The 18979-nt window shown below is 32.0% G+C and overlaps 1 long non-coding RNA gene across 1 annotated transcript; it reads right to left on the bottom strand.

Annotated features, from left to right (window-relative positions):
• Positions 1-1929: 1929 nt before the first annotated feature.
• LOC146999209 (uncharacterized) lies at positions 1930-7741 on the bottom strand. Its single transcript, XR_015041833.1, has 3 exons — positions 7669-7741; positions 5049-5138; positions 1930-2070 (listed from the first exon to the last, which is right to left on the bottom strand). It is a non-coding gene; the product is annotated as an uncharacterized LOC146999209 (long non-coding RNA).
• Positions 7742-18979: the final 11238 nt, after the last annotated feature.

Genomic DNA, 18979 nt, shown 5'->3' with positions numbered 1-18979 from the left:
TTAAAACTGAAAATTTTGCTTTTATTTTTAAGATATTAAAAATCTTTTGATCATTTTTAAACATCCAATAGCCCCCAAATTGAATTATTCATAATTAAATTATTTTACAAAATCAGTTTCTAATTTCAGTTAATTTGTATTAAAAATTGAATAATAAAATTACCCATTTAATAATCTTTACATAAATGAATCATCTTTCTTTAAAACATGTAAGGAATTTATAGTGTTTTGATGACACTGTTGGGAAATTGTTAAAAGGAATAAATTGTATTTTTAAAACTAAATCAATTCCTAGCCTCAGAATAAATAAATATGTTTTCGTAACATGAGAATGCTGCAGGCTTTTTTATATATTTAATATTTAGTTGTAAAAATTTGACATTATGTTAACAATTCTTTATATCATTCAAAAGGTAACTCAAGAAGCCCTTCTAAAATTCTATCTTTCTGCTCACGCAATTAAAAAAAAAATCTGAAAGGCCTCAGATTTTAGCAGTCACTCAAAGAGGCTAAAAGTTTATGAATGCATAGATTATCAATACAGATGGGGCAGTGGAAATAGCAAAACATTTTATAAGATACTGACACCAGAAAGTTACATATCTTCTATATATTTGAAAAATGAAGAAATATATCATGTTATTATGTAAAAATATTAAAATATTTTCAATTAGATATATCATGAATTAAATGCATTTTAAATCAATCAGATTAAAAATTAAAAAAAAGCATTGTTAACAACTGTGTGTAATGCTTTTAAATAGCTTGGCTTGTTAGTCAATAATATATTAGATTTTAAAGGTAAATATGTTAAATTTTGCCAAATGGCAAGACTTGAATGAAAAGCGAAACAAGTTTTTGACTGACAATATGAAGTCACATTTCAAAACTAACAGCCCTTTTAGATTAAAAAAAAAAAGTTCTGAAAATAATTTGCAATGGTTCATTGGTATTATTTTACGCAAAATTCAGTAAAATGAAATTTACCCGTTGAAATCAGCACCAAATTAAACTTTGTAAATTCTAGCGCATGTTAAAGGTTGTCTCATCCAGAATTTTATTACTAACCATTCATTTCAGAGCAAAATAAAATAGTAATTGCTATTTATATGACAATCAATATCAAAAATTTAAATCTGCATTTTACGCAACATAGAAAAACTTCAAAAGATCTACTGTTTACCACTTAATTAAGGCATTTTATTCTGCTATCAACTCTACCAATTATTAATTCCATTAAGTATATTCAGTTTACTCTTTCTGCTCAATATATGCAATGTAAAATTTTTCATAAATTTATTAATTCATTTTATTTTGAGGTGAGCTTTTATTCAACTCTCAATGTCAACGAGAATGTTTAGTTCATTTTTTATTCGGTCTCAAAAGAGAAATCAAAATACGTGGATTTATGTACGTGTATTTATGAATCAAAATACATGAGAAATCACAGTGAGAAAAGCACTGCTACCTTAAACTGTGATTATATATAACAAATGCAGTGAATTATAGTTAAAAAATAGTGAAAATATTTATATTTCTGAACTATTTCATATATAACATTTTCAGTTTCGCATATGTGACAATTTAAGAACTTTACGTATTGCAATTTTTTGAAATATCTGCAAATTTTTGTATCTTCAAGGAAAGCTTATTCTTTCACCTTTAGTATATAAGTAATGGTAATTTACCAGATAAAATACTTAATGGGGAATACAGAAAAATATCTACCCACTTACCTTTGTGACTTCATCTGCAAAGAGACTAAAAAAGTAGTTCAGCTAAATCTGCTATAATAAATATTTATAATAATGCTAAATTATGCAATATCTATTAATATGACAAATTTTTGTAAAGCTATTTATTTGGATGAAAAATAAACACATTCAGAAATTTATGGCACTATATTATGATTAACAGAGGAAAAACACATTTCAAAATTCAAAATAGTTTTTATTAATCCAATTTATCACATTTTATTTGAATTCATGAAAAACAATCTCATATCCATGTATTCTTATGTATATAAGAACTCTTGATAAATTGGATCTCTGTCATTGCCTTTCACAGCACCTAAAATAAAAAAACACTCACAATTACTATATGTGAATATAATTCATAATTAAATTTAAACAAATGACTATTAGAATACAAATTAAAGGAAGCATTTAAAATATTTAAACATTTAGTACCTATAAACAGAGTGCAATTATTTGATTTTTCGATTATAGTAAAATAAACATTGGGGATGCCTTTTAAAATTTGTTATGTCAGAAAATAAACTCAAACCACCAGCTCAACATATGAGCAGTTTTATCAATCAGCCAACCTGGATACTGAATCAACATATAAAGTTGCCATGATAAAGAGAGAAACAAAATTATGATAACCACATCTTACCTATTCATAAAACAATTTAAAATTTAATGTGTAGGCAAGTCCAGAAAGAGTGAGAATGAATTTATTTTGCAACACAAAGTAAAGTCTTGCAGGAGCAAAAAAAAACTTGTCTCATGAGATTGGCAAGTAAAAAATAATTAACTGCATCTGGTAACATTTATCTGACAACACATAAGTAATTGTTAGCTACGTGCAGAAAATAAAATCTGATCAGGGGCGTAGCTAGAGGGGGGCATCTGTCCCCGGGTGCAGAATTCAAGGGGCACCAAACTGATGTTAGAACATTTTAGAATTAAATGTTTTCCATTCTTGGCAAGCAGTAGGGGGTGCGAAATCTTCAGTTGTCCCTGAATGCTGAAAACCCTATCTATGACTCTGAATCTGATCATGTTAATGCAATTTTAAACTTTTGAATTTAACTGCAGAAATTTACCAAAGAAGTACTTGTAACAGTAGTAAATGAAGATGTGGCTAATCTTTACTGTATGGTACACCTTGGTTTCTGTCTGAAAAAAAAATCGCAAAGTTGTATTGGTTGTTTGTGAAATGTGGAAGCCCATTGCGTCAAATAAGTTTTTCGGTAACCCTAATGTTGATAATGTTGGCAAAAGTAGCCTTTGGGGGAAAAAAAAAAAAAAAAAAAACTTTTTTTTTTTTGTCAATAAAAAGGAGTTATTTCTGCAAATATTGCCAACGTGCAGTGATAAATTTAGTTTTGGGCTACTTTTTTTAATAGTAAACCTTTTGTACGGTCCCAGGTTTTTGGTTCTTACCATTCTTTTCAATTGCTATGTTTGGTTGCAAGGAAGTGGTATGGTCTTGTATTTTGAACATGCTATTATTTTGGTGTGGGTACCATCGTTTGAGTATGTCTGAGGTGACTAAGAGACGAAAAATTTAATTGAATTGCTTACCTGGAGGATGGTGATGGGAAGCCTAAACATATGCATGTAAAAAAAATGACGTTTCATTTATTTTTTTGTCTCTGTGTGTTAATTTTTGTTAGAAGATTTGTTGTTTAATGTTTTTATGTTAGGAAATATGTATTTTTGGTAACTTATTCCTCTCTGTTTGTGTATTTTTGGTTGTCTGTGTGTTAAGACAGTGGCGAATTTTTTCTGGTAACTATGATATTTTTAACTTTCTGATTTTCTTAAAGTGAAAATAGACCAATGTGCACATGGACAAAGTTAAGGCAGTGCACAATGCCCAGTTTGTGCAGTTCTCTGTTTTAATAGGTCGATGTGTACATAGACACAGAGTTTGTGTATGTCTTTGACTTCTTATTTTGGTTTTGTGTAGCGGCCACCTTGAAATTGGTGCCGATCTTGATATAAAAAAAAAGAAACGATTCGCCAAGGGTTACAGTAGAGTAAATTTTTACCAAAGATGTTCTACCATAATCACCATTTCAGTGGTTTAAACACTAGTGGAGCAGTATGCAGAGATGAAGATTTGAGTTTTGTTTACACAGCATGATGGTTTAGGCACTCCAGCCATTACAGTGAACAAAATTATAATAAACATAGCCACAATAATTGTCTATAAATATTGATGTATAACACTGCATTAACTAATATATTTCTTATGCTAGTATATACAGAATCTTTAATCGAAGGGAAAATCAGAAGACTGTGCATGCATTTTCCTTTAACTGAAACATGGATTCGACCATACAAATCTCAGTCTTACGGGACATGCCACACTATGCAGATAGACAGTAAAAAGTGCTTGTGTTGTTTTTATTTGTTAGAGGTATGAAGTAAATATACTTCTAGATTTTAATTTTTTCTTTTCTTGTTTTACATTTGGATTACCTATCAAAAAGTAAGGAATTTTGATATTATTACAATATCGGAGTTAAAATAACAATTATTGGACATGTTGAAGTAATGAAAATTTTAAATTAGGTTAAAAAGTAACCCTTAATATGGCATATTTTTGAATTAAACTCTATCGACATTAAAAACAACAAAACGTCCCTCTTTATTAAGGACTTTAATTAACTAATTTTAAATACGGAGCTATGAATGAATTTTTTCCCTTGCATGTTATAATAACTGAAACAAAATTACTCTGATACAGTCAAAATTTCTAAATGCAAGTACATAAAATTTACTTTAGCAATTTAAAGAGATGAGACACACTGAACACATGAATAAATTTCTATCAAAGAATAATTTATTAAATTTGGCCCGTTCCATAGTAAACTTTAACCATTAGATTACATTATTACATCATGTTATCAGTTTGAAAAGCAAGTCATATGCCAGATCTTGGATGTAAAAGAAATGCACAAAATAATATACAGATTATTGAAAAATGATGTATACCAATGTTTATAGATATGATTAAATGTAACAGAAAATTTACCGTCACAACCACATTTTTAAGTGAAATGTATCATTTTAACATTTTACAATATTTAAGGTATGGCATTAAATGCAACATTATGTGTCTGGATATAAGTTAGTAAATTAAAAAAAAAAAAAAAATAATAATAATAATAATAATCAAAGAATGAATGTCATGAAAAATTTCAAAAACAAGCAGAATTTAATTTAGAAGACCTTTAGACACTTATGATAAATAAATTTGAGAATTCTTCACCCAAAATTAAATTATAATTAACTAAAACCAGTTTGACTGACCTTCTACAAAATCCTTCAGCTGCAATTTTTTCCAGCTTGAAAACCAAATTCTTCTCCAAATGGTAATAACATCTTAACCAGTTGAAATTCCTGCAGAAAGTTTTATAACACAGTAATAGAATTAATTGAATAGAAAAATTAACACAAAAGTATAGAACATCATTTAAACTTAACATTATTACAAATTTTGGTGCTTTCTGACTATCTGCAAAGCTGTGAAAATTGGCAAAACGGTTAGTTTATTGTTCATATCTACTGCTCTGTTCACAAGTAGTAATTCAAATAAGCACTTTATAAGAAACAAGAAATTTTAGAATGCACACACACAAAAATATATACATTGGGTCAATATTCACATATTTTTCATCCAATGAATACTATTCAGAAATAAAGATTAAATATAAAGCATGTAAATACATGCGTGTGGTATGCATATTCATAGTTTGCTATTATCGTGTGTATACTCTTGCTGTTTTAACATAAGTTGAAGCTGTGAGGGCAGATGATAAGAAAGTATCAGAATTTTTCATGTATAAGAAAAGATTGCCCTGACAATAGTATCTCAATTGTTTAGCACTGACATTTACATAGCGCATTAGAAATATATAGTAATATATGTATAATAAAAAGATAATTGCATATTATTGATTCATTTTTTTAAATGCCAAACTTTAACAATTCTTTCACATATAATTAAACAGAATTCTTTCACATGAACATCTAAAATCCATTCTTAACTAAAGAATAAATAATAAAACCATGTAAATTTCTTATCAAGCCCATCATTTCTAAAATGTCTACTTCTGAAAGTTCCCAGCATTTCTCAATATATTATTAAATTACTAAACTAAGCATCAATGATCGTCATGTTCCCTAATGTGACAATATCTTTCACACTTCTTTGTTACCACAAGTAACAAGTAGGCTTCAATAAATCTTTAACTGTTACATGCTACTTTTGTCTAACAAATAATAAAATTAAATGAGCTCTTTATAATGTGCTCAAAGAAATAATTTTGTATGAAAATTTGTATGTTATATATTGGCCTGATTAATGATTCAGGAAATAATTCGGGTTTTCAAAGTGCTTCCAATAATTCAAATTTCAGCTTGTGTCAAAATAAAATCTATAACACAAAGATAAGCAAATTTTCTTATGAACAATGCATTTTAACATTATTCAATCACTGGCAATCACACAGTACTGATTGCTTCAATGAACATTACTGTAACTGTGTTACTTAAGACTGTAATGTTTTAATTATTTCCTTAATTAAAACATTACAGTCTTTTCCTCCTTCTAACACCAAAAGAAAACCCAGATAAGAAATATAAAAATATCAGTAAAAATAAATTATATTATTGAATGACACTTTACATTAATTACACTTATGCATATATTATTTTATTATAAATTATTTCAAAATCAAAGAAGAGAAGGGGGAGAAACTTTAATATTGACATTTCTAAAATTATATAAACATTAATCATTTAGTACAGTTTGTTATTTCAGGCAAAAAGAATTCACTTTTCTGGATAGCATTTATATTTCCATCTCACTTTCAATGAAACATTAAGAGAAATGCATATAATTTAAACACCAGTTTATTTTATTTATCAGACAGATTATGTCAACTCGAAAAAAACCTATCAGTAAAATTCGGTAGTAATAATTCTGAATGTTAGGCAACTTGCAAGATTCAACAAAAATTATCAATACTTTTATTATAATGACAACACTACAGTAACATGAACATAAAATTAAACTGCATATAACTATAAAATAAGCCAGCATATAATAATGGTGCATTGGTTTCTAAAACAATGGGCTCGATGAAAAAATACATGTATTATGGTAGCTATTCATATTCTTCAGCTTTCCTAATATTCTCATGTTCACTTTACATAACTAAAGTATCTAAAACACAATAAAAATGCAAACAATATTTATGAGAAAATGTTAAAAGCAATCATAAGCATTTGATTGAATGACCATATTTTGTCTTCCTGCATGTCGAATCTTAAAATGATATGCAGTTTGAAAAATGCTTAATCCTTTTATAAAATATTCAAAAAAGATTAAAAAAAGGTACTGTTCTGTTATCAGGATCGGGTTCAGAATTGTATTTATGTATGCTTGTATATTTGTATGTCTACATATACACATCTATGCACATACTTACGAACACAGGTTCATACATTTCCGATTCTGGTCCCAATAACAGAACAGTACCCCCCAAAAAACTTGAATTACAAACTAGATTAAGATAATGTTTCAACCATACATATTTTGGACAAAACAATGCAAACTCTTATTTTTATACAATTGTTCAAACTATTTAACATTTATTCCTGCAATAAAATAATAAGCAATCTGATCACACATATTATTTTGAAACTGAATGCATAAACTAGAGTAAAAAAAATTCAGTCATAAACATTTGGATAGCAGGGCAAATTAGATATTTGAAAAGACAGCCAGCCATTGAGATACACGTAATTCACGACAGAATGGTAACAATTCATAAAGCTGTGAAACATTTAACTGTCAAAATGACATTAATAACATAAATTCGAAAAGCAAAAAAAGTAAACATACAAGTATTGCAACTGAACTTACCTTTCATGCAACAAAAAATATCCATACAAGTTAACCTCATGGCGCAGCCATTTTGGATTTCGTTTCAAATCAGACAAATGTTTACGGATTTGCGGAAGAATACGAGGAACTAGTAGTTTGCCGGATACAATGTGCAATGACGCGAAAGAATATAGTTCTGTAGAACTTCCTACATTATTCCGTAATAAACAGTACTATTTCCTAATTTTTTCTTTATCTAATTAATTAATTAATAGGGAAATAGTTAAATAATGCCGAATTCATTTTTAATGAAATGTAAAATTTTGCATGTATGGGACGACCACCTTCCGTCCAATATTTCTGAGAATATAAACAAATTTTGGAATCTGAGAGTATCAGTAAATAAATATATAGAATATCGCCTTTCAAACGACCGCTTCTGAAAGTGACCAATAGTTCTGAGATTATAAATAAATATTGATATTAAGCATTATTTCTATAAGACGACCGTCTCTATATAAGACCAAAGTTTCTAGAATCTTGGATAATCATCAGAGATGTATCTTTACTGCGAAATTATCGCACGACTGTAATTCAATATCAATAACAGATCGCGCGATTGAAAAACATTTTCTGTCCTGTAATTAGAGGAAAAAAATTTTCCTTATGAGGTATTTCTCCCGCTTTCCTAGCGTGCCTTCGTGGTGTAATAGTTCTGCACGCTGGGCCGGTATTTCAGAGGTCCGTGGTTCGATTCACGGCGAAGGCGGTTGCTAATTTTTCATCTCTACGGCTTCCCAAAAAAATCCTAATGTCTCTACAGTGGCGCCCGAACTAAAAAGGTGTTGGATGAGGTATATCCACACCCAGGATTTAGTGATTGGATCCCCTTAAAAAAAAAGTCGGCCTTTAAAAAGAGAAGTAATATAAGGTATTTCTTCCGCTTTCCTAGCGTGTCTTCGGCAGCGGTAAAGTCGCTGAACCCTGGTAGTGCGATCCGAGGTTCGAATCCCGCGAACGGGCTGGCTGCATGGGTGTTTTCCCCAAGTGTAACGTGTATACGAGCCAGTTTTCCTTAGAAAGTCCTCCACGAAGACATCCCTCCCCTTAGGCAGATAGCCCTAGTGTGCTTTGCCATAATTAAATACACCACCACCACCACACCTAGCGTGTCTTCGTGGTGTAGTGGTTCTGCACACTGGGCCGGTATTCCAGAGGTCCGTCCTTCGATTCCCGGCGAAGGCAGTTGCTAATTTTTCATGTTTCCTGCTTCCAAAAAAAAATACCTAATGTCTCTATACCCAAATTTAAAAAAAAGTTCGTTTCCGTAATTAAATATATCTATATCTAATTTTACCTATATTTGTAGTAGGGTTTGTAATCTGTAAGTAATTATACATGTAATTTATACATTTTTTATAAAAAAAAATATATGTTATATAGAATTTTGCAAATATTCTAGAAAATGCTAATCCATTGAAAAAAATCTTTTCCATGACTAAATAAATTTTTAAAAACGTTAGAAAAAATAGCAGTTAAAATTAATAACAAAATAACAAGAATAAATCATCAATCATATCAATATTTTTAATGTACAGCATTTAGAAACAACTTAGTAAAATACATATGAAAAATAAAATAATGTGCAAGTTTCAGATGTGCAATGTCAAAAAATTAAAACTGGTAAATTTGAGAACAAATATCCTCAAAATGTTTGACAACGAAAGTCCTCCGGACAATGCAGAATGAGTGTCCTCAGGATGTGAAATTGGTGAACTCCTCAGGACATATGAGAATCAACATCTTCAGGACATCCTGTCATATCCCGGGACATAGCGACTTAAATAAGACATCCTCAGGATGTTAAATTACGATCTCCTCAGGACATCTGAGAATCAACATCCTTAGGACATCCTAAGTATGTCCCGGGATATTGCGACTTAAATAGGACATCCTGGGGATGTTTTGTGCTATGGGGGTAGCTTTCTCCTTGTTGGTTATTGCAATTTTGTCATCTTTTTTGATGGGCTTATTACAGGTGTGAGTAATTCTGAGGCGTTTGGCAAAGCTCCAGAATTCATTTCCAGGTTCATTAAATTTTTGAATTTTATTTTGCCAAAGCTCAGCCTTGTAGTTAGTAATATCTTTCTTGATTAATCTGTTAATTTTATTCAGGTCAGATTTAATTTGAGGGTCCCAGGACCGGTTCCAGCGTTTCCTGAGTTTATTTCTCTCTTTAATCATTGTTCTAATGCTATGGGGGAGAATCTCCTGGAATTTGTTTGCAGGAATCTTCTGTGTAGCAGAGTTATAGGCATTCTTGATACTGTTAGTAACCATATCAATGGCTACTTCGATATCATAGGTAGTTTTGAGGCTATTAAGCTTAGGAGGGTTATTTTCGAGAATTTCATAGAATCGTTTCCAGTCAGTTTTATTGATGGATTTTTCATTGGCAGTTTTGTTGGTGCCAAGGGTAGCAATAACAGGAATATGATCCGAGGTGAGGTCTATTGTAGAGTCGATGAAGATAGGTATGGAAATATTGGTGAGGAGAATGTCGAGAATATCTCCTTCTCTCACATTCTCAGGGAGGTAGGTATAGTTATCGGGAGCGTATAAATAAACAGGGTAGTTAGTAATGAAATTCTTGAGCATATTGCCATTGCTGTTTGTCTGTCGGCAGGCCCATTCAGTATTTTTTGCATTAAGGTCTCCAGCCAGTATATTGTTATTATTGGTACATAAGATGCTCTTCAGAAAATCTTCGTCGAGAGGGTTATGTGGAGGGTTGTACAGAGAATTGAAGTAGATGATGCCGTAAGAAGGTAGTACAACAGAAACCGTTACTAATTCGTGGTTATTGGATCTATCTTCCTGAATGAGACAGGATTGAATAGAGCTTTTGACAAATATGGCTACTCCTCCACCTTTATGGCTAAGTCTGTCACACCGGTAGTTTGGAATATTTATTCTTTTGCTGGGGTTAGCATGCGTTTCAGTAATTAACGCAATGTCTATATCTTTAGTTAGGAGAAAATTTTGAAGTTCCAGAATTTTATTAAGGATGTTATTAGCGTTCCATATCATAACTTGTATGGGTGCTTTGATGATAGAGTTAAGACCCATTATTAAGATTGTTATTTGTTTTCTTTTCCTCATTGGTATTGTTTATCTGTTTGATTTGCTGTGTTATTTGCAGGAAACCTGCACTTTTGATGATGGAAACTAGTTCCGCTAGGTCTGAAAAAATCTTTTTTGCTTCACTGATAGTTTCGTTGTAAGTGCCAGAAGCTAAAGTTTGCGCATATGATTTGCCTTCGATGATTCGGCTTTGGTATGTTTTCTGTTTTTCCTGCTTAGGTTTGGAGAACTTTACACACCCTTTGAAGCTGGAAGTATGGTTCTGGCCGCAGTTTGCACAGAGCAGGGGCTTATCCTTATTATTTTTGTCAGGGCAGTCTCTGGATTCGTGCGATCCTGCACACCTGACGCAACGGGGTTGGTAATTACAACCAATCTGAGTATGATTAAAACCCTGACATTTGAAGCACTGTAAGGGACCTTGTCTGCCTCTGTATTCCTCAACATTAATCCTAAGTCCGCATAAGTACTTGGTTTGGTAGATTTCTTTGGAGGCTTCGTCTTTAGGTAGAGTGATAAGGAATAAGGGAAGTTTGGTAACTTCTCCATTCCTTCTTTTGGTTAACTGTTTGATATCTTCAGGTTTGAAATTTAGCTCGTCAAGTTCTTCTCTGATTTCATCTGTTTCTGTACTCCTAAGGAGTCCTTTGATTACAACTTTTAGTTTTCTGTCCTGGGGGAGAATGTAAGAGTGGTGCTCCACCCCCAGGTCTTTAAGAATTCTAACCATAGCCCTATAGGTATCAGGGTCTGTAGTAGTAATTTTAATTCCATCAGGAATACTATTTCCAATAAATTTGAAATGCTTTTGATTAAAGATGTTCCTAATTTTGCTATATGAGAATTTGTTTTCTCTAAGTATGATCGGTGGGAGTTTGTTTGATTTGATTTCCTGGTTTTTGTTGATGGAATTGGTCGATGTATTATCAAGATTGATATTGGTATCTTCCTGGTTGGAAGTGTCCATGATTGGATTATCCTCTTGTTCTCTGATGGTTTTAGTAATTGGTTGCTTGGTATTGTCGTTGGTTTGGTCATTAGCAGTGTTTTTTGTCTCTTGATTTTTATTATTGATCGGCTGTGAAGAATTAGCATGCTTTATGCTAAGTTTCAGCTTTTTTGCCGCAAGGTGCGAATTTCTGATTCTAACAGTTTGGTCGCCTCTGCGCTTACAAGTTATATCTTCGTCCGAAGATATATCTTTGTCTAAAGTAATTTCATCGTCGGTGTTATTTGACGAAGTATCGTGTAGCTTGATAGGGCTACGTCCTCTATCGTTATCTGAAAAGGAATGATTATCATTTTGTACATCAAGATTATGATGAGTGTTAATGTGCTCTTGGCATTTTTTAAGGTTCTCCTCATTGAGAATCTTAATCATGCCCAGTGAGCTGATTAGAAAGGAATGAAATTTCTCCTCAATTTCGGTAAAGGATCCATTGAGTTGTTTCGATTTTTCTAACTCTCTAATTTGTATGTTGTAAAATTTTATGAGTTTTTCAATTGTCTGGTTCGCATCCATGTCGACGCTTTGAATCCATAGATCCTGCGCCCCAGCAAGAGAAAGAGCCTGCGCCCCGGAACCGGACCCGCTCGACGCCGTTCCGGCAGACGGATGGGCAGGAGGAAATCTATCAGGCCCCTGACTCACTCCTAACTAAGTGAGCTTGGGGGTTACTAGATAGATTAGCAACCAAAATAAATTAAAACGCGCCGCAGATACGCAGTGGCATAAAAAGTCACAACAATTAAAGGCATAATCTTACAAGACGCGGTGGCTACTGAGCATTCATGGCAGCGAAAGTCAGTTAGTCAAAAGATCGTAGTCAGATACGCCGGACAGGGAGATCTTATCAGGCACGGAGATCTTATCGCAGTCGGATTGGTGGCAGGCACGAGACCGGCACGACGTCTTTTCCTTTTGAAATTCCCCGCTCCAATGAGATATACTGATATACTGACTCAGTTCCGATTACGCATTATTTTGTGTGAGGGAAATGAGAGATCATGGGATATGTCATGTGATATTAATGGACGAATTACGGTTCTTGAATCGGAAAAGGGGGGAAATCGGGAAAAAATCTGGAAATTTTGTATTTGGTTTATTCTGTGTTGTGTGAAACAGTGTTCGTGAATTTTTGGATCCCATGGCCGTAACTAAAGAAAAGTTTATTGGACACGTAATCAAGATTCTGAAGAAGATTAGGTAAGTTAGTATTTTTAATTACTTGAGGATATTATTTTTATGCATTGTGTTCTAAATGTAAGGTGGAAGTAAAGGAATTTGGTATTATTGGGAAAATTGTTATTAGCAATGATTTAGTTTAAAGTAATTAGCATTGTAAGGTAATTTTTATTAATTTAATGTATGTGCTCATTTATATTTTAAGTAGTGTTTTTGAATTTAATTATATTTTAATTAAATGATAGTTATTTTGTGAATTTTATGTTTGTAGGAATTTGGTATACGTTATCAGGTAATTTCATATATGTTCTTTTTACCGGGTTTAAAGATTGAGAAAATTGTCATGTATTTTCGTGAAATTTTTCTAATTTATGAGAAAAAAGCAGTGTACATGGATGTAGTGAAAAGTGTGCGCAATGCCATTTTTGTGCAATTCTGGGATGTTTTTTTAAGTAAAAATAAGTCGACGTGTACATGGTTTAGTGATATTTTAATTAAATGATAGTTATTTTGTGAATTTTAATGTTTGTAGGAATTTGGTATACGTTTAAGTTGAAGTAAACGTGCATGGAAATAATTTAAATATTTGATATTAAGTACTTGTAATGCTTGCGGTATGAATTCGTTGGTGACGTGTATAATGTAATAGATGATTTGGAGGTAAAAGTTTTTGGATATTTTATTTATTTTATATGTGGAAATGTTCATATTTGGAAAGGGTAAATACTTTTTCGCGATCAGGTAATTTCACATATGTTCTTTTTACCGGGTTTAAAGATGCAATGCCATTTTTATGCAATTCTGGGATTTTTTTTTAAGTAAAAATAAGTCGACGTGTACATGGTTTAGTGATATTTTAATTAAATGATAGTTATTTTGTGAATTTTATGTTTGTAGGAATTTGGTATACGTTTAAGTTGAAGTAAACGTGCATGGAAATAATTTAAATATTTGATATTAAGTATTTGTAATGCTTGCGGTATGAATTCGTTGGTGACGTGTATAATGTAATGGATGATTTAGAGGTAAAAGTTTTTGGATATTTTATTTATTTTATATGTGGAAATGTTCATATTTGGAAAGGGTAAATACTTTTTCAGGCAATTTCATATATGTTCTTTTTACCGGGTTTAAAGATTGAGAAAATTGTCATGTATTTTCGTGAAATTTTTCTAATTTATGAGAAAAAAGCAGTGTACATGGATATAGTGAAGAGTGTGCGCAATGCCATTTTTGTGCAATTCTGGGATGTTTTTTTAAGTAAAAATAAGTCGGCGTGTACATGGTTTATGTGTATGTGTTATTTTGAAAAACGCGTAAGGAGTATGGTATTGTGCACTCTTTCCCAATTTTGCAGTGAATATTTGTCATGATTAAGTAGTTTTGTTAGATAAAATTTCTAGCATAAGTGTAATTCGGCTAGTAGATTGTTGGAAGAAGTGTTCAGTAGATAAAAAGAAAAGAAACATGTCTTTACTTCGTGAAGACAAAATGGTGGCGGGGAAAAAAAATAGAGGGTTGCTGTAGGAGAGTTGGTCGCCAAATTTTCGCCAAAAAAACGCCAAGTTACCATAATGTAAAGATCAACCAAATGCAGTTTGAAACGCCATACCAACACATTACACTCTAATAATACTACATTAATCATTCTTTAAAAAGTGGTCAATCACCAAACTACAAATGTGAGGACTGCCATCTGAAATTTAGTGACCTAAAAAATTGGAAATATCATCAAAATAAAATTCATACTTCTAACAGGTAATTATGTGTGTCCTGTATGTTATGCTAATTTTTAAAAGCGAGAAATAATATTTCATTTCAATAATGTTCATGATGTTGATTTGAATCATACTGAACTAGAATTTAATTCATTTAATGATTTTTTGGCATGGGAGGCAGAAATTGAAAATAGTACGAAGTCAAAATTTCTTATGGAGTAAGCATATTTAATATACATGGTGTAATGCCATTGTTCAGGAAATTTTATATCAGAAAGTAAAGGTTTGTGTCACTTAAAAACCCTTGGTAGCAATAAAATAAATACATATTGTGCAGCTGCATTAAAAGTAACAGAACATACAGATGGCAAATGTGTAGTGTCATATCAGAAAATACATACTGGGCATCGGAATGATTTAGGTCACTTATTTTTAACAACAGATGAAATAAAAAATATTGCATCAAAGATAGCAGCAAAAATTTCTCTGGATAATATTTTAGATGAAATTAGAAATTCTCTATGAGATGCCCGGCTTGAGAGGTTTCCTTTTCTTACAAAACAAGATTTACATAACATCAAAAAATCTTTCAATTTGTCTTCTAATTCTGTTAAACATGAAAATGATTGGGTTTGTGTAGATACACGGGTACCTGAAATGCAAAATTCTGAACATCAATGCATTTCATTTTATAAAACCCAGGGATCAACATAGCATGAATGAATATTGTACACAATATTAATTTCTAAAAGGAAATGATTTTGTTTTGATAATGATGACAGAAGCACAAAGAGAGAGAGTGAAAAAATTTAGTTCTGACTTGTATATGTATTGATGGTACACATGGGGTTAATGCATACAGATTTGAACTCATAACTTTACTTACAATGAATGATTTGCACCAAGGATTCCTGTGTGCATTTTTAATTTCTAATCGATGTGACCAACCTGTGCTATCAATTTTTTTTTCATGCATTGAAGAAAAAATTGGGCAAATACAACCACAAATATTTATGTCTGATATGGCTGAATCTTTTTTTAATGCTTGGAAGTCTGAAATGGGTTTACTACAGAAACATCTTTTTTGTGCATGGCATATTGATAGAACCCGGAGAAACAATTAAAAAAAAAAATCAATGGTGTTGAAAAACAGGCAAAAACATATAAAATTATTACTGTATTTGATGGCATATAAGATGCACCCTTATTTACATGGCCACACACAAGGAAAAAAGTTTCAATAGCATGGTTTCTTTTAGTTCTCACGTTTCATAAAAGCCAAATAAACAATTATTGAATGCAATTACCTTCATGTATAAGACTGTGTCCTTCACGTATAAGACGCAGGTAACTTTTTAGAGACCAAATTTAAGAAAAAAAGTGTGTTTTGCCGTCAAATACGGTAGGTCTCACTTAGAAGAACAAGACATTCATACTTTTCATACACTGAAAGAAGCAGCAATAAAATTACTTGAAGAAGATCCGGACATTATTGAATTTGCAAATTACTTTGAAACATATTATTTACAAAATAGATCTAGCTGGGCATACTGTTTTAGACTTCACAGTGGTGTTAACACAAACATGCACATTGAACGAATGCACCGAACATTAAAATATATTTACCTTGATGGAAAAAATGTTAAGAGATTGGATAACACTATACAGTCAAAAGTCGTTAATCCGGACTCGTCGGGACTTCGGCGATTCCGGATTATAGATCATCAGTTTAAATCTCGTAAGATGGCATGCAGAAATTCTAAAATTAAAAATATGAAACCGTAATTTATGAAATAAAGAACAATTATGATCTAAAGGGTATCAAAATTTGCAAAAAGAAAAAGCTTAATATTTATTTGTTTACTTTATTAAACATTTCTTTCAATGTAAGTTGTTTTAAGTTTTGCTTCGTTTCATGTGATAATACTTTCTCTTTAATTCTATTAAACAGACATAATTTCTTGTTCAGTTACAAAGTTCCGCTGTTCAAGTCCTATAATTGCTGTGTGAAGAACACCGACTAATTTGTCAATCGAAATTTTTTCGTTTTCAACAACCTCTGTTACTTTTCTTCGCTATCGGAAGCAAATTATAATGATGAGGAACTTGTTTTAAATCATATCAAAGATGGAGCATATCGAGATGAAATACTACATTTGGTAAGGAATTATAAGCCAAATAAAAACATCTGCGCAAGATAAGGATAGTGCTGACAAATCAACTTCCAATTCATTACGCGCGGCGTTCCCCCCGCCGAGCAGCGTGAAATTGATAAACAGATTTCTGATTTCAAAACATACTTTCGCTTTAGATCCTTTACATGTTAGCAAATATATATCGGAAATTCTATTTGATATGATCGAAAGTTTAAGCTTACTTTTATAAAATTGCTCTTACAGTCTGCAAAAAATAATAAGCCGGATCCAATTCGAAAATTAAGGAACAACGCAATCATCAACATTAACTGAAATAGATAATTTTAGCTTATACGTCCATTATACATAAAACGCGCACGCGAAAATGTATTCTGCACTTGCGCACACTCATATGCGCAGTCGTAAAAGGTCTTACGCGCACATGCGCATGCGCATGTGTCAACGCCTATGCGCATGTGTCAACGCGGCGCATGCGCAGAAAGTTTTTAGTTTTGAGGTCCGGATTATAGATCATTCCGAATTAACGACTTTTGACTGTACATGGTATTATGAGATTTGCAAGAGATAAAATGATTCATCGCTTAATTACAGCAAATAAAGGTAAATTAACAAGTAAGATTTGGAATTTAAGAATCAAACATAAAACAAATGAAACACTGTTTATATGTAGCTGAGAATGGGTGGTCTGTTTCATCAACACATAATACAGAAATATACACTATACATGAAAGTAACAAAACTTGTACATGTCACATACAGTGCACTGATATGCATTCATTGATATATATGCAGCTGTATTGATTCATCAGTTTGTAGAGGCATTAGGTATTTTTTTGGAAGCAGGTAAGATGAAAAATATGCAATGCCTTTGTCAGGAATCAAACCACGGACCTCTGGATACACATCACACCATGAAGACATGCCGAGAAGATGGGAGAAATACTTTATATACTCCTCCTTTTAAAGGGCGACTGAGGTTTTTGGGGGAATTAATTGCCAAATCCTGGGTGTGGAGAACAATCATCTAACACCCTTTTAGTTCGGGCGCCACTGTACAGACATTAGAATTTTACATTGGAAGCAAGAGAGAATGAAAAATTAGCAATGCCTTCGCCGGGAATCGAACTGCGGACCTCTGGAATATGCGCCCAGTGTGCAAATCACCACTTCAAGAACGCGGGAGAAATACCTTATAAGTTATGTAGAGTATGTGCAAGCACACTAGAAATACTGCTACTTGTTAAATACATAACTGACATCAGCACACTAGAAATACTGCTACTTATACTACAACTACAATACATAATGAATTATCCACTTATTAAAGATGATAAAAATGAATTTTGAATTAAGTAGCCAAAAAAAAAAAAAATCACAGACCCTCTCACTGGAACACAAAGAATGAACTAAATCAAACATGTTTAGAATAAGTAGATTCATTAAAATCTGACAAACAATGTGACGTGTTAGACAGGATTCTAAAATCAGCACCACTACAACTAGATAATATATGATATGTTAAATGCACAAGAAATACAGGTAAAAGTATATTTTAGGGTGCTCCTCGGCGATTTTTACTGGTACATGGATACTGATTTTGTGCAATTCTTTGGCTCGTTAATTTTGGCTTGCGAAGCGGCGATTTTTGCCGAAAATAACAAGACAAACAATTGCAGAAACTCGGTATCCATGTACACATCGACTTATTTTCACTTGAAAAAAAATCCTTGAATTGCATAAAAATGGCATTGCGCACTCCACTCCTTTGACTTTATCCATATACACGTCGACCTATTTTCACTTAAAAATAATTCCTCGAATTGCTCAAAAATTGAGTACATGGATAAAGTTAAAAAAGTGGCATTGCGCACTCTTTTAACTTTATCCATGTACACATCGACCTATTTTCACTTGATAAAAAATCCCAGAATTGCAGGAACTTGCATTGCGCTCTCCCTTTACTTTGTCCACGTACACATCGATATATTTTCACTTAAAAAGTCAAAGGAGTACCAAATTCTACAATATAGGCAAACAAAAAAGACATAATCTCAATAAAATACATTTTAAACCAAACAATAAAATAACATAAAAAAGGAAAAACATGTTATACATTTAAGCACTGCCGAAAGCAAATATTCGCTTAT

The sequence above is a fragment of the Stegodyphus dumicola genome, chromosome 1 (assembly GCF_044657685.1).
Source record: "Stegodyphus dumicola isolate Sdum_Otavi_A_Nest chromosome 1, ASM4465768v1".
Taxonomy (NCBI): domain Eukaryota; kingdom Metazoa; phylum Arthropoda; class Arachnida; order Araneae; family Eresidae; genus Stegodyphus; species Stegodyphus dumicola.
The sequence above is the reverse complement of the archived record's forward strand: the minus strand, read 5'-3'. Positions and strand labels throughout refer to the sequence as shown.